General features: G+C 40.0%; 1 pseudogene; it reads left to right on the forward strand.

The window, feature by feature from the left end:
• The first annotated feature begins 1,395 nt into the window (after positions 1-1,395).
• Positions 1,396-5,492, forward strand: LOC104678919 (annotated as a pseudogene).
• The last annotated feature ends 6,720 nt before the right edge of the window (positions 5,493-12,212 follow it).

Genomic DNA, 12,212 nt, shown 5'->3' on the forward strand with positions numbered 1-12,212 from the left:
ACTCTGGGAGGAAATGCCCCACATGTGTACAAAGTGACTTTAATCTAGAAAGAAACATAAATTTACAAATAAAGTAGCAAGCAAGAAAGAATGAAAAGGAGGAAGGAAGGGAAGTAGAAAGAAAAATGCATACATTAAGGGTAATTACAACCCAGTTATAGCGCTCCTGTTTTATTGTAAAGGCATATCCAAGTAGCTCCACTTAATTGAAAAGCTTGTCACCCCTGGGACAACCTTGTGGATGCTTTCAGCCTCCACAACTCTGCGCAGAGAAATCGCCTTCATTTAGCAGGAGCACCCTTGAAGGTTGGTGCTCACCCTCATGCCCCAGCACCCATACACATGTTTTTATCAGGCTTCAAACATAAATGAAAGAATGGGGCCTATTATAGTATTGCCACAAAACATCTCAAAATTACGCATTTATAATTCCTGAAGGTATGCTGATGTGCACTGTACTTAGCTTGATCCAGACAAATATGTTTTGGCATGAGGCAGAATAATTAAAAATTGGAATTTTGAAATTTGTGAAGGTTTTGAAATGCAGAGACTCCAAAATAGTTAAATACTGACATCAGCCACAATACACCTTCCTTCTTCTTATATGAGACTGAAAGTCAGAAAAAAACTTGTATAGTAGTTTCCCACAGTAAGTAGCTGAGATGAAGTGATAGCTTTTGTTCTAAACTTTTTTTTTTTTTTTTAGCAAATTAGCTCGGCATGGGCACACGTTAGATTGCCACACAGAGGGCATATTGCTTGCTGAGCAATTTGCCCTACAGAATAGTTGCTATGCTGCCTTGCTTTGGGCACACTGCTAAGCTAAATTCCTGTCTCCTGTCATCACTGACAGTAGAACAGCTGGAAACTAAAGATTGCAAGAAACATTATAATTTTTTCCTTAAACAATTTTTTTAAATAACAGCAAGTTATTTTTATTTTTATTTTTAGAGATGGTCTCACCGTGCCACGCAGGCTGAGTGCAGTGGCGCAATCCCAGCTCACTGCAGCCTTGACCTCCTGGGCTCCAGCAATCCTCCTGCCTCAGCCTCCTGAGTAGCTGGGACAACAGGCATTTACAACCATGGCTGACTAATGTTTATTTTTATATTTTTAGAGACAGACAGGTCTTGCCCAGGATGATGTGAAATGGCACAATTATAGCTCATGGCAGCCTCAACCTCCCAGGCTCAAGGGATCGATCCTCCCGCCTCAGCCTCTGGAGTAGCTGAAATTATAGGTGCACATCATCACGCCCTGCTAATTTTTGTAATTTTTTTTTTTTTTTGTAGAGACAGGGTCTCCCTGTTTCCCAGGCTGGTGTCAAACTCCTGAACTCGAGCAGTCCTCCCGCCTCAACTTCTCAAAGCTCTGAGATTGTAGGTGTGAACCACCATGCCTGACCAGCAAAAGTATTCTGAGAACACCTTTGAGGGGAAATATGGTATATTCTTATCAATTCTGCCATGAGAACCATGTTAATTTTGTCAATCTTTTTTCCTTATTGGTATGTCATTGTAATCAAAGATTCAAGTATATTTTATTCAAAATTTAAAAAATTTTAAACTTTCCTTTTCCACTTAAAAAAACCTCAGTAAGGACAGGTTTATGTGAACTGATTTTTGTGGCATATAATTGTGGCATTTATCCATACCCAACTAAAATACTGAATTTATGAAGCTGGAAAAGCCACAACATCCCAGTTGTATACCCTGCCTGGTTTGACTCCCTAGAAAGTGAATGTAAACCGCTGGCTTGCTATCACATTGAAGGAGTGTCACACGGCATATGTCATAAATTTGGGGACCACAGAACTCCTCTCCTGGCATCTTCCTCCTACCGCCAACTTTCAGCATAAATAGTTTGCTCCAGTGAGTTGAGAGAAATTGAACAGGGGCAGAAGCTGGGAGGAGGAGTACCACTTGTACAAATTGTGGGAAATCACTACTCAACTTTTTATAACATCAAGACACTTCGTAAGGGCTTTTAGAACATTCAAGCAGCAGGTTATCGAGCTATTTGCTTGGGTTTTTTTTTTTTTTTGGTACTAAAATATTTAAATGATATAACACTATTTGCTGACCAATAAAAGCATTCATACTAAAAGATAATCTGAGAAAATTTAACTGCTTTTAAATAGAGATGTAAGATTAGTAAATGAAAAGGTGTTATACCTTATATATCTGATTTTAGTAAATCATTCATGTGAACACATCCCTACTTATGCTCATATATAATTATCTACCTGATAATATCTTAGTCTTTCTTTTTAAAGTAAAACTTATATATTTAAAGAGTCATAGTTAATTTTCATTTTATTTCTCATTTTATTAGTTTCTCTGTTTTAATGAAATGCTCTTCATTTTTCCTCCTGAAAACCTAATTAAGGTATTTATTACTAACTTCAAGACCACTTTAAAAATATTAATTTAATTGACAATTACAATTTGGCATAATGTTAGAATATAATACATACTGAATATAATTTAGGCTTTCTTGGCTTAAAAACAAAACCAGGCCAGATACACTAGTATTACTGTGCTCACACCTGTAACTCCAGCACTTCAGGAGGCTAAGGTGGGAGGATTGCTTGAGCCCAGGAATTCAAGACCAGACTGTGCAACACAGGGATAAATTTAAAAATTTAAAAATTAGTGGAGTGTGGTGGTACACACCTGTAATACCAGCTACTTGGGAAGCTGAGGCAGGAGGATCCTTTGAGCCCGGGAGTTTGAGGCTACAGTGAGCTATGACGGTGACACTGCACTCCAGCCTCAGCAAGACCCTGTCTCTAAAAAAACAAAACCAAAAACCAATTCAGAATTTTGTAGTGTCTCAGCCTCACTACCATATTCATTCATTCACTCATTGATTCATTTCAGCTCTATTTTTTGAGTTTACTACATGCCGGGCACAGAACAAGGTACAAGGAATTTTAAAACAAATAGATGTGTAAGACATAGACCTTGCCCTCCAGGAACTTGGATCAAATAATGTTGAATGGGTAGATCAAAGAACCACTCACTAAAGCTTTCTAGTTGACAGCATGCCAGATATCAAAGAGTTCACAGTGCCTGCCTTTAACTTAAAGCATGACAGGTTTTCTGCTGGTCTTTTAGTCAGTTCTTAGTTTATATACCAGTGCCCATAATTATATCAATTTGAATGGATTTCTTCAGTACAATTTCATGTAACTATATGAATGATTTATAAAAATCAAATATAAAAAGTGTAATACCTTATCATCTATTAATCACACTGATCTGTTGAAAGGCAGTTATTTTGTTTCTTAGATTAGTTTTCTTTTAGTATGAATGTTTTTATTGGTTACAAAAATAGTGTCATATCATATACACATTTTGCTTGCTCTGAAACATGTTCAGTATCTTTAAGAGTGCATCAGATTAGATTATCAGTTGTAAGGGATAGAATCACTAGTTTACTTCCCAAGCCTGCTACTTCCCAGTAGAAAGTACTAGGTCATCTCTCTTTTGGCCCAGAGGCGTAAGTTACCCCACTGTGAAGAGAAGAGTTTTGCTGTGTACTCAGCATCTAATTTTTATTCTCTACTCAGATTTATTTCATGAATAATATACCTGAAAGAGCTAAGGGAAATGAAGACAGTGATCCAGATAATTTTGGAAAACCCAGCTCCATTCACATTCCCTCCTCTGATTGTGCCTTGGGCCTGTTGCTTGGAAGAGCAGATGAGTTATGGACCCAGACTCAGGCTAGAGAGCAGGCAGTCTAGGGCCGTAGTGGCACACAAAGCCCCTAGCACCAAAGGCATCACCAGGCATGAGCAGTGCAGCCAATGGGGAGAATATGGGGTTTACATAATCTTCTCTACTTCCCACATCTTCTCCCTTGTGTCCTATCTGAATTAAAGACACCACCCAGGTGCAAAAAACTAGACTCAGTGTGCAAGCAAAGAAGACAGTATCAGGACTGATGTTGAAATTTAGTCTGGAAAAGGAAAGTGAGGATTTGATTTGGGTGAAGCACAGTGAAAAAGTAATAGAAGCAATTGATCATGGATCCAATGGGTGAAATAATCGTTGCCATTGAGGCAGTAAAAGGAATGGGGTGAAAGAGGGTAAGAAGGTAGAGGAATGGGGCAGGGAACAGAATGTGAAGGATTCAGGGAGGGGAGTTAGTTTAAGCTTCAAATTCTAGTGTGGCCACTGGAGGGAGGGGCTGGGTGGGGTGACAGGCAGTCTTTAAAGGAGAACACAACTAAATTCAGAGAAATCACCACTAAAGAACTCATCCCTGAAACCGAAAACTACCTGTACCCCAAAAACCATCGAAACTTTTTAAAAATGCAGCAGATTAAAAAAATAATAAAGGGGAACACTGCAGGTACTGAGGGCCCAGGATGAGTGATTCTTAGAGAGATGGTTGGAATGGAGACAGAAATAACAAGACCTCATGCTTAGTGCAAGGATGCTTTCCAGAAACAGGAGTACTAACTGAATTCCAGCTTTGGTAGGATATTTGGTATTGCCTGGTTTCTAGAAGATGCATTTCTGTCATCACTTATCACCTACCCTCCACACATGTTAACGTACAAGTAGGAGTTTATTGGCTGAGATCTCTGTTTATGTATGCCCTTTAGAACTGTCCTAGTAGAGCGAGTGGTGCTCACTTCAGCAGCCTGGACATTTGAACACTCCACCCATTTGAGAGGTGGGGAGCTTGGCAAATGATGATCCACGCTGCCTTTTGAACTGCCCATGAGCTAGGAATGGTTTGTACATCTTCAAATGGCTGGAAACAACTCAAAAGAAGAATAACACTTTGTAAGCAATGAAAATTACATGAAATTCACATTTGCGTGCTTAAATAACATTTTACTGGAACACAGCCCACGCATTGTTTCATATTGTCTGTGGCTGTTTTCCCACTACAAGGACAAAATTGAGTAGTTAGGACGGGGATCACGTATTTCACAAAGGCTGAAATATTCATGATCTGGCTTTTTGTAGAAAAAGTTTGCTCTTCCACAGGAGACCTGCACACCGCCGCTTGTGCTGCCGCCTTGTCTCTCGTGATCCCTAAGAAATTCCAGCATATTTTGCGAGTACTCAACACCAACATCCATGTTGGCAGAAAATAGCCTTTGTCATCACAGCCATTGAAGGTGTGGGTCGAAGATATGCTCATGTGGTATTGAGAAAGCAGACACTGACCTCACCAAGAGCGCAGGACTCTCTGAGGATGAGGTGGAACATATGACCACCACTAAGCAGAATCCATGCATTCAAGATCTCCAACTGGTTCTTGAACAGACAGAAGGATGGAAAGGCTGGACACTATAGCCAGGTCCTGGCCAAGGATCTGGATAACAAGCTCTGTGAAGACCTGGAGCAACAAGAAGATTCCAGTGCATAGAGGGCTGCGCCACTTCTGAGGACTTTTGTGTCTGAAGCCAGCACATCAAGACCACTGGCCACTGTGGCCATACTATGGCTGTGTCCAAGAAGCACTAAGTCTGTGGCCTTGTCTGCTAATACATAGTTTATATACCAAAAGAAAAAGGAAAAGAGAAAGTTTGCTGCTCCCTGCTCTAAACATTAAATAACCCTTCATTTATATATCCTCTGGAAAACAATCTATCTACTGTATGCTAAGGATTCTCCTCAAAAAATAAGACGTTAATCACAGGAGAGGCCACTGTGCAGCCAAGAAAAGCGATCGAGATCGGAGCTGAGGGAAGACTGGGTTGGTGGAGAGCGTCGGGTACCCTGCGCTGGCTCTACTGCTGCTATGGGACCAGAGTGTGCTGCCCGGGACCACCTGGCACAGATCTGGGGTGGACTGAACCCAATTTTACCCTGGTACCCCACTTTTGTAGCCAGTTACTTGTTCCTTTTAGACTCCGCTTATTATTCCATGAAGTGGGATAGTCACTCCCTCACTGGGTGGTGATATGTGACAACCTTTCCAGAAGACCTTGTGTGGAGTCAGCCTTCAGTCATGTTTTCTTCCTTCCCCCTTGTTAGGGCGAGACCTCCAAAAAGGACGAATTACAATTTATGTCACCAAAAGACCATTTCACACACCACAGCATTGAGAGAGAAAAATTTTTGTCTTACGATTTCCTGCACTTCCAAGGATTTAGCTAGAAAGTATAAAGAAAGACCAGGCTCGGTGCCTCAATCCCAGCACTCTGGGAGGCCAAGGCGGACAGATCACCTGAGGTCAGGAGTTCCAGACCAGCCTGACCAACTTGGTGAAACCTCGTCTTCACTAAAAATATAAAATTAGCCAGGCATGGTGGTACATGCCTGTAACCCCAGATACTTGGGAGGCTGAGGCAGGAGAATCACTTGAACTTGGGAGGCAGAGGTTGCAGTGAGCCGAGATTGTGCCATTGCACTCCAGCCTGAGCAACAACAGCAAAACTCTGTCTCAAAACAAAACAAAACAAAACAAAAAACCACAACGAAAACAGAAAGTATAAAGAAAGCTCAGCCTTTACAATGAGCCAATTGGAGGGAAAGAGTATTGTGGAGATGAAAACACACTGAGCTGTACCATGAACATCCCAGTCAGGAGGAGGTTAACGCATTACAGTACAGCCATATGACTGAACATTATACAGCTCTTAAAAGAAAAATAATGAGTGGGGTACAGTGGCGGTCCCTGTAATCCCAGCCACTCAGGAGGCTGAGCCTAGGAGTTAGAGACCAGCCTGGGAAACATAGCAAGACCTTATCTCAAAAGAAAAAATAAAAGGTAACAACATTTTAATGACATACATAAAATGTGAAAGATATGATAGTGAAAAAAGCAGAATATAAAACTGTATATACAATATGGGATTAACTGTATATTTAAAAGAAAAAAAAACACAAAAAGAATAGCAAGGAATAAAAAGCTCATGAACTTTTTGAAAAAACAGCATTTTGGCCAGGCTCAGTGGCTCACACCTGAAATCTCAACACTGGGAGGTGGGAGGATTGCTTGAGCCCAGGAGTTCGAGATCATCCTGGGCAACATAGTAAGACCCTGTCTTTACCAAAAATACAAAAACTAGCTGAGTGTGGTGGTGCACACCGGTAGTCCCAGCTACTTGGGAGGCTGAGGTGGGAGGATCACTTGAGCCTGGGAAGCGGAGGTTGCAGTGAGCTGAGATTGCACCACTGCACTCCAACCTGGGCAACAGAGTGAGACCCCATCACAAAAACAACAACAACAACAAAACCCCAGCATTTTGAGAAATAATTTGCATATCAGGATATGCATCTTTAAGGCAAAACACGAGACTTCAAGAAAATTTGCACTTGCAGTGGGTGCTTCAGGTTGCCCTGGCTCTGAGCCACGGGCTACACTTCTTTACTCTCTTAGAGGAAGCTTGCAAGAAGCACTAGTTTAGCTAAAGCTTTCAACTCCCTAACTTTGCAGAAAAGAAATTGGGGCCCCAGAGAAATGAAGAGACATCCTTAACGACACACAGCATCTTTTCTTTCTTTCTTTCTTTCTTTTTTTTTTCGTGGTTTGTTTATATTTTTACTTTTTTTTTTTTTTTTGAGACGGAGTCTTGCTCTGTTGCCCAGCCTGGAGTGCAATGGCATGATCTTGGCTCACTGCAACCTCCACCTTCCTGCTTCAAGCAATTCTCCTGCCTCAGCCTCCCGAGTAGCTATGATTACAGGCCCTCTCCAGCATACCTGACTAATTCTTGTATTTTTAGTAGAGTCAGGGTTTCACCATGTTGGCCATGCTAGTCTCAAACTCCTGACCTCAGGTGATCCACACTTCTCAGCCTCCCAAAGTGCTGGGATTACAGGTGTGAGCCACTGCACCTGGCCTATATTTTTACTTTTTAAACTATATTTTTATTATATTTACTTTTTTTTTTTTTACCAGAAGCCCAAACTTCATCACACACATGCATCTTAATAGCAAAGTAGGAATTAGAACTTCAAGCTTCAAGTTTAATACACCTAAACATGCCAATCATTTAATGTCTCTCTTCTTTTCTAGTCCTCATCCACAGACACATATAGTTTTTATGTTGTTGAATTATTATCCTATAGACACTAATTTTAAAAATACTTTTTTGTTGTTTGAGACAGGATCCCACTCTGTCACCCAGGCTTGAGTGCAGTGGTGCAATCATAGCTCACTGCTGTCTTGAACTTCAAGGTTCAAGTGATCCTCCTGCCTCAGCACCTTGAGTATCTAGGACTAGAGGTGCATGCTATCACACCTGGCTAATTGTTTTGTGTTTTTTTTCTTGTAGAGATGGGGGCCTCGTTATGTTTCCCAGGCTAATCTTGAACTCTTGGGTTCAAGAGATTCTCCTACCCTGGCCTCCCAAAGTGCTGGGATTACAGGCGTGAGCCACCGTGTCAAGGTTTTAAAGAATTAGTATTCTAATACTAATTATTTTTTCCTCTCTCAAGTTCTGTCATGTCAACTTTGATTCTTATTTAGGTTTTCCTCTTAGTGTATTAGTCTGTATACCTAATACACTTGCTATGTTTGCCTGCCTGCACAGTATTTTTTGTAAAAACCCCCAAAATTCAAAGAGCCCTTTTATTAGCACTTGTTAGAATCTCTGACCTCATTTTAAAATTTAAAATTAAATTTTTTTCCTCTTCGGAGTTTACCTCTTTAGACAGTACTTACAATCTTTCTCCTTAAGTTTTTAAAGATAACAGATACCTTAAAAAACACTTCTGGCCAGGCACGGTGGCTCACACCTGTAATCCCAGCACTTTGGGAGGCCGAGGCAGGCGGATCACGAGGTCAGGAGATCGAGACCATCCTGGCCAACATGGTGAAACCCCGTCTCTACTAAAAATACAAAAATTAGCTGGGCGTGGTAGTGCAGGCTTGTAGTCCTAGCTACTCAGGAGGCTGAGGCAGGAGAATCACTTGAAACCGGAAAGTAGAGGTTGCAGAGAGCAGAGATCGCATCACTGCACTCCAGCCTGGTGACAGAGTGAGACTTGGTCTCAAAAACAAAAAACAACAACCAGAAAAACACTTGTCTCCAGCCACCCCCAGCCTCCTGAAGGGAGAACTGGACTCTTCAAACTCCCCACCTACCTTCCCTCAGCAAAGAACTTCTCTGCCACAGTCATTAGAGACCTCGTTTTATTTTCATGCTCCTTAGAACATGCCATCAGCTGCTTCTTTCTTAGTTAACATAGTAGTTCTCAGCTTTTCCTTCACATCAGCCTCACCTGGGGTTGGGAGACTGGTATTCCTAATTTATTTTTACTGGGATGGGGACATGATTCTCACTTTCAGCCAATTTCAGCCAAGATTAAGAACTTTTGCCTTGGATGAATAGGTTTAAATAAATGTGTTTTTCTAATGATATTTTTGTTGTAAAATAAGTCCAGTTGGGAAAGTAAAAGACTTGGCCTTTGTGAAAGAAATTTCATTTGGTATCATTTGGAGCTGGCAGAGGAAGTATTTTTTGGACAAGACCATGGGAATTACACAACTAACTTTGTTCTTATCCATTCATGTATTTATTTACTATCCATTCATTAAAAACCTGCCCTGTGCCAGACACTAGAGATTTAAATATGGGTCCTGCTTTTAAGGGGATTACAGTCTAATAGCAGGAGAAAAAATACTCCAGCAAATATGATAAAGTGACATATATGCTTGCCAGAGGCATGTGCACAGGCTTTCTCAAAATAAGGAATATGTTTAAATTTAATTTCAAGCATATTAACAAAGTGTATTTCTATAGCATTATACCTAAATCAAGTTTAAAAACTGTAGTCGTTCATGGGTAATTGGAAGTCATGGGAAAGTGAGATGTATACAAACATTATAGTTATATCAGTAGCAAATGGAAAGTTTATTTGAAATTGAAGTCACGTTTGAGGGTGCCTTAAAATGACAAAAACTGATTAACAGTTGGTGAAAAAAATAGTAAAAACTCAGTTTGGTAGATGACACAAATCACTTGGGATTATAGGAAAAGAGAGTTACAGAGTTAGATGAAAAGCAAGTAAGCAATAAAAGTATATGAGAAAGGGACATTAAGACAGACCAAGAATAGAAGAGAAACAGTAAGTAGGGACAAGAAAAAGGGCAAAAAAAGTAAAAAAGCTCATCGTAAAGAAAGTATAATCACTCCAGAAGAAAGTTAAAATGTAGTTAAAATTATCACAAGTTAATGATATATTTAAAGGGAAGGAAAGAATTACAAATTTTAAAGAAAACAGATTATGCATAGTATCGTAGTACTTAAAAATAGATACTATTACACACATTTTCACTGACTATTTATTTAAAACATTCTATATAAAATATATCCTTTTGGTTCATTTAAAAAACATCATTTTAGGAGTGAGCAGACCAAAGATAAAAACTCCTTAAAGAATTGCAACAATGTTCCTACTTAAAATTTAACATATGAAAAACCTACCAAAAATCAAGAAAAAGCCAACAGTGAAACCAAGCCAAATACACTGGGAGGGTTTGTTCAATAAAGAATCTGGATATCTAGCTTTGTTTTTTTTTTTTTTTTTTATAAAATCCTACAAAATTCCACTATGCTATAAAAAATCTTGAAATTATGCCCATGGGGATCCAAATCTTCTCAACTTGGCACTGACAACCCATTGTATACACTGATGGAAAGCATACTGAATAGAGCACTCAGTTTATTACTACAGATATATCACATTGCTGGTATTATGTTTCTAACCAATTGTCATTTATAAATATGATTTTTTTTACATTTTAGAGCAAGTTTATTAAAATGAATATATTGCAAATAAAGTACTAGATTTCTGGTCACAAAAGATAAGTAAGTTAGACTGTTTTAACTACTATTTCAGTGCTATGTATATTCTTTTGAAAAATATTGCAAAAAGATTGTGCTTCTGAGCAAAGTGGTCTATAATAGTAGTTTTCACAGAAGCATTTTGTGCAGGGAAGGCATATCTATAACCAGAGTAAATGCTGCTTCTTTCATGTTAGAAGCAGTCCAATGTAATTGACCTACCACTAGGTAGCTAGCTGATTAGGGAATGGTGCCATATGGGGGACTCGGTGTGGTCTTTGCTGCTGGCAGATTGGGAAATTAGCAGTGGCATCCACTGATTGGAAGTCCATATTGCCATCATAGTCACCTTGTTTATGAGTTCGCTGAATGATGACAGGAGTCTCTGGAAGGAGGCTGACTGGTATCCACAGAACGGGACCACCTATTCACCATCATAGCATTCCACACAGCAATGCTTCTGATCACAAAACTCATTTTATGGTAAATGAAGTGCAGTAGGCCCAGGGTCATGAAATTCACTTGTCTTACCGTGTTCCCCACCATCCTGAAGCATCTCTGGCTTGATAGTACAGTGGAATGGCCTTTTGTAGACTCAGTTATAGTGTCAGCTAAGTGACAATAACTTGCAGGACTGGAGCAGGGTTCTCCAGGTGGCTCTGTGGGTCCTAAATCAGTGTCAATAAATGGTGCTGTTTTCTCCCATACCCAGGATTCACAGGTCCGAGAATTAAGAAATAGAAATGGGAGGGAGTATCACTACTATGCTACTGATTCACTAGCAACATTTTTGCTTCCTATTCCTGAGATTTTATAGGCTGCTAATCTAGAGGTCTTAGTTCCAAAGGGAGGAATTCTTCCACTAACAAACACAACAATGGCTCCATGAACTGAAAGTTAAGATTGCTACCTGGCCACTTTGGCTTTCTTGTGCCTCTGAATTAGCAGACAAAGAAGGGAGTTAATGTACTGCTGGGATGATTGATTCTGATTGCCCAGGGAAACTAGTCTGCAACTACACAATGGAGATATGAAAAAGGCTGAAATGCAGGAGATCTATTAGGACATCTCTTAGTCCTCCATACCCTAGAGTAAAATCAATGAAAAACTACAATCCAATTCAGGCACAACTACAATGGCTTACTTAGATCTTTCATAAATGAAGTTTTGAGTCACCTGACCAGATAAAAAACCATGACCAGCTGAGTAACACGCTTGTTGAGGGCAAGGGGAGTACAGAATGGATAATGAAAGAAGGTAGTTTTGTTTGTTTGTTTGTTTGTTTGAGATAGAGTCTCACTCTTGTTGCCCAGGCTGGAGTGCAATGGCGTGATCTTGACTCACTGCAACCTCTGCCTCCCGGGTTAAAGCAATTCTCCTGCCTCAGCCTCCTGAATAGCTGGGATTACAGGCACCCACCACCATGCCTGGCTAATCTTTGTATTTT

Source organism: Rhinopithecus roxellana, chromosome 9, assembly GCF_007565055.1.
Source record: "Rhinopithecus roxellana isolate Shanxi Qingling chromosome 9, ASM756505v1, whole genome shotgun sequence".
NCBI lineage: Eukaryota > Metazoa > Chordata > Mammalia > Primates > Cercopithecidae > Rhinopithecus > Rhinopithecus roxellana.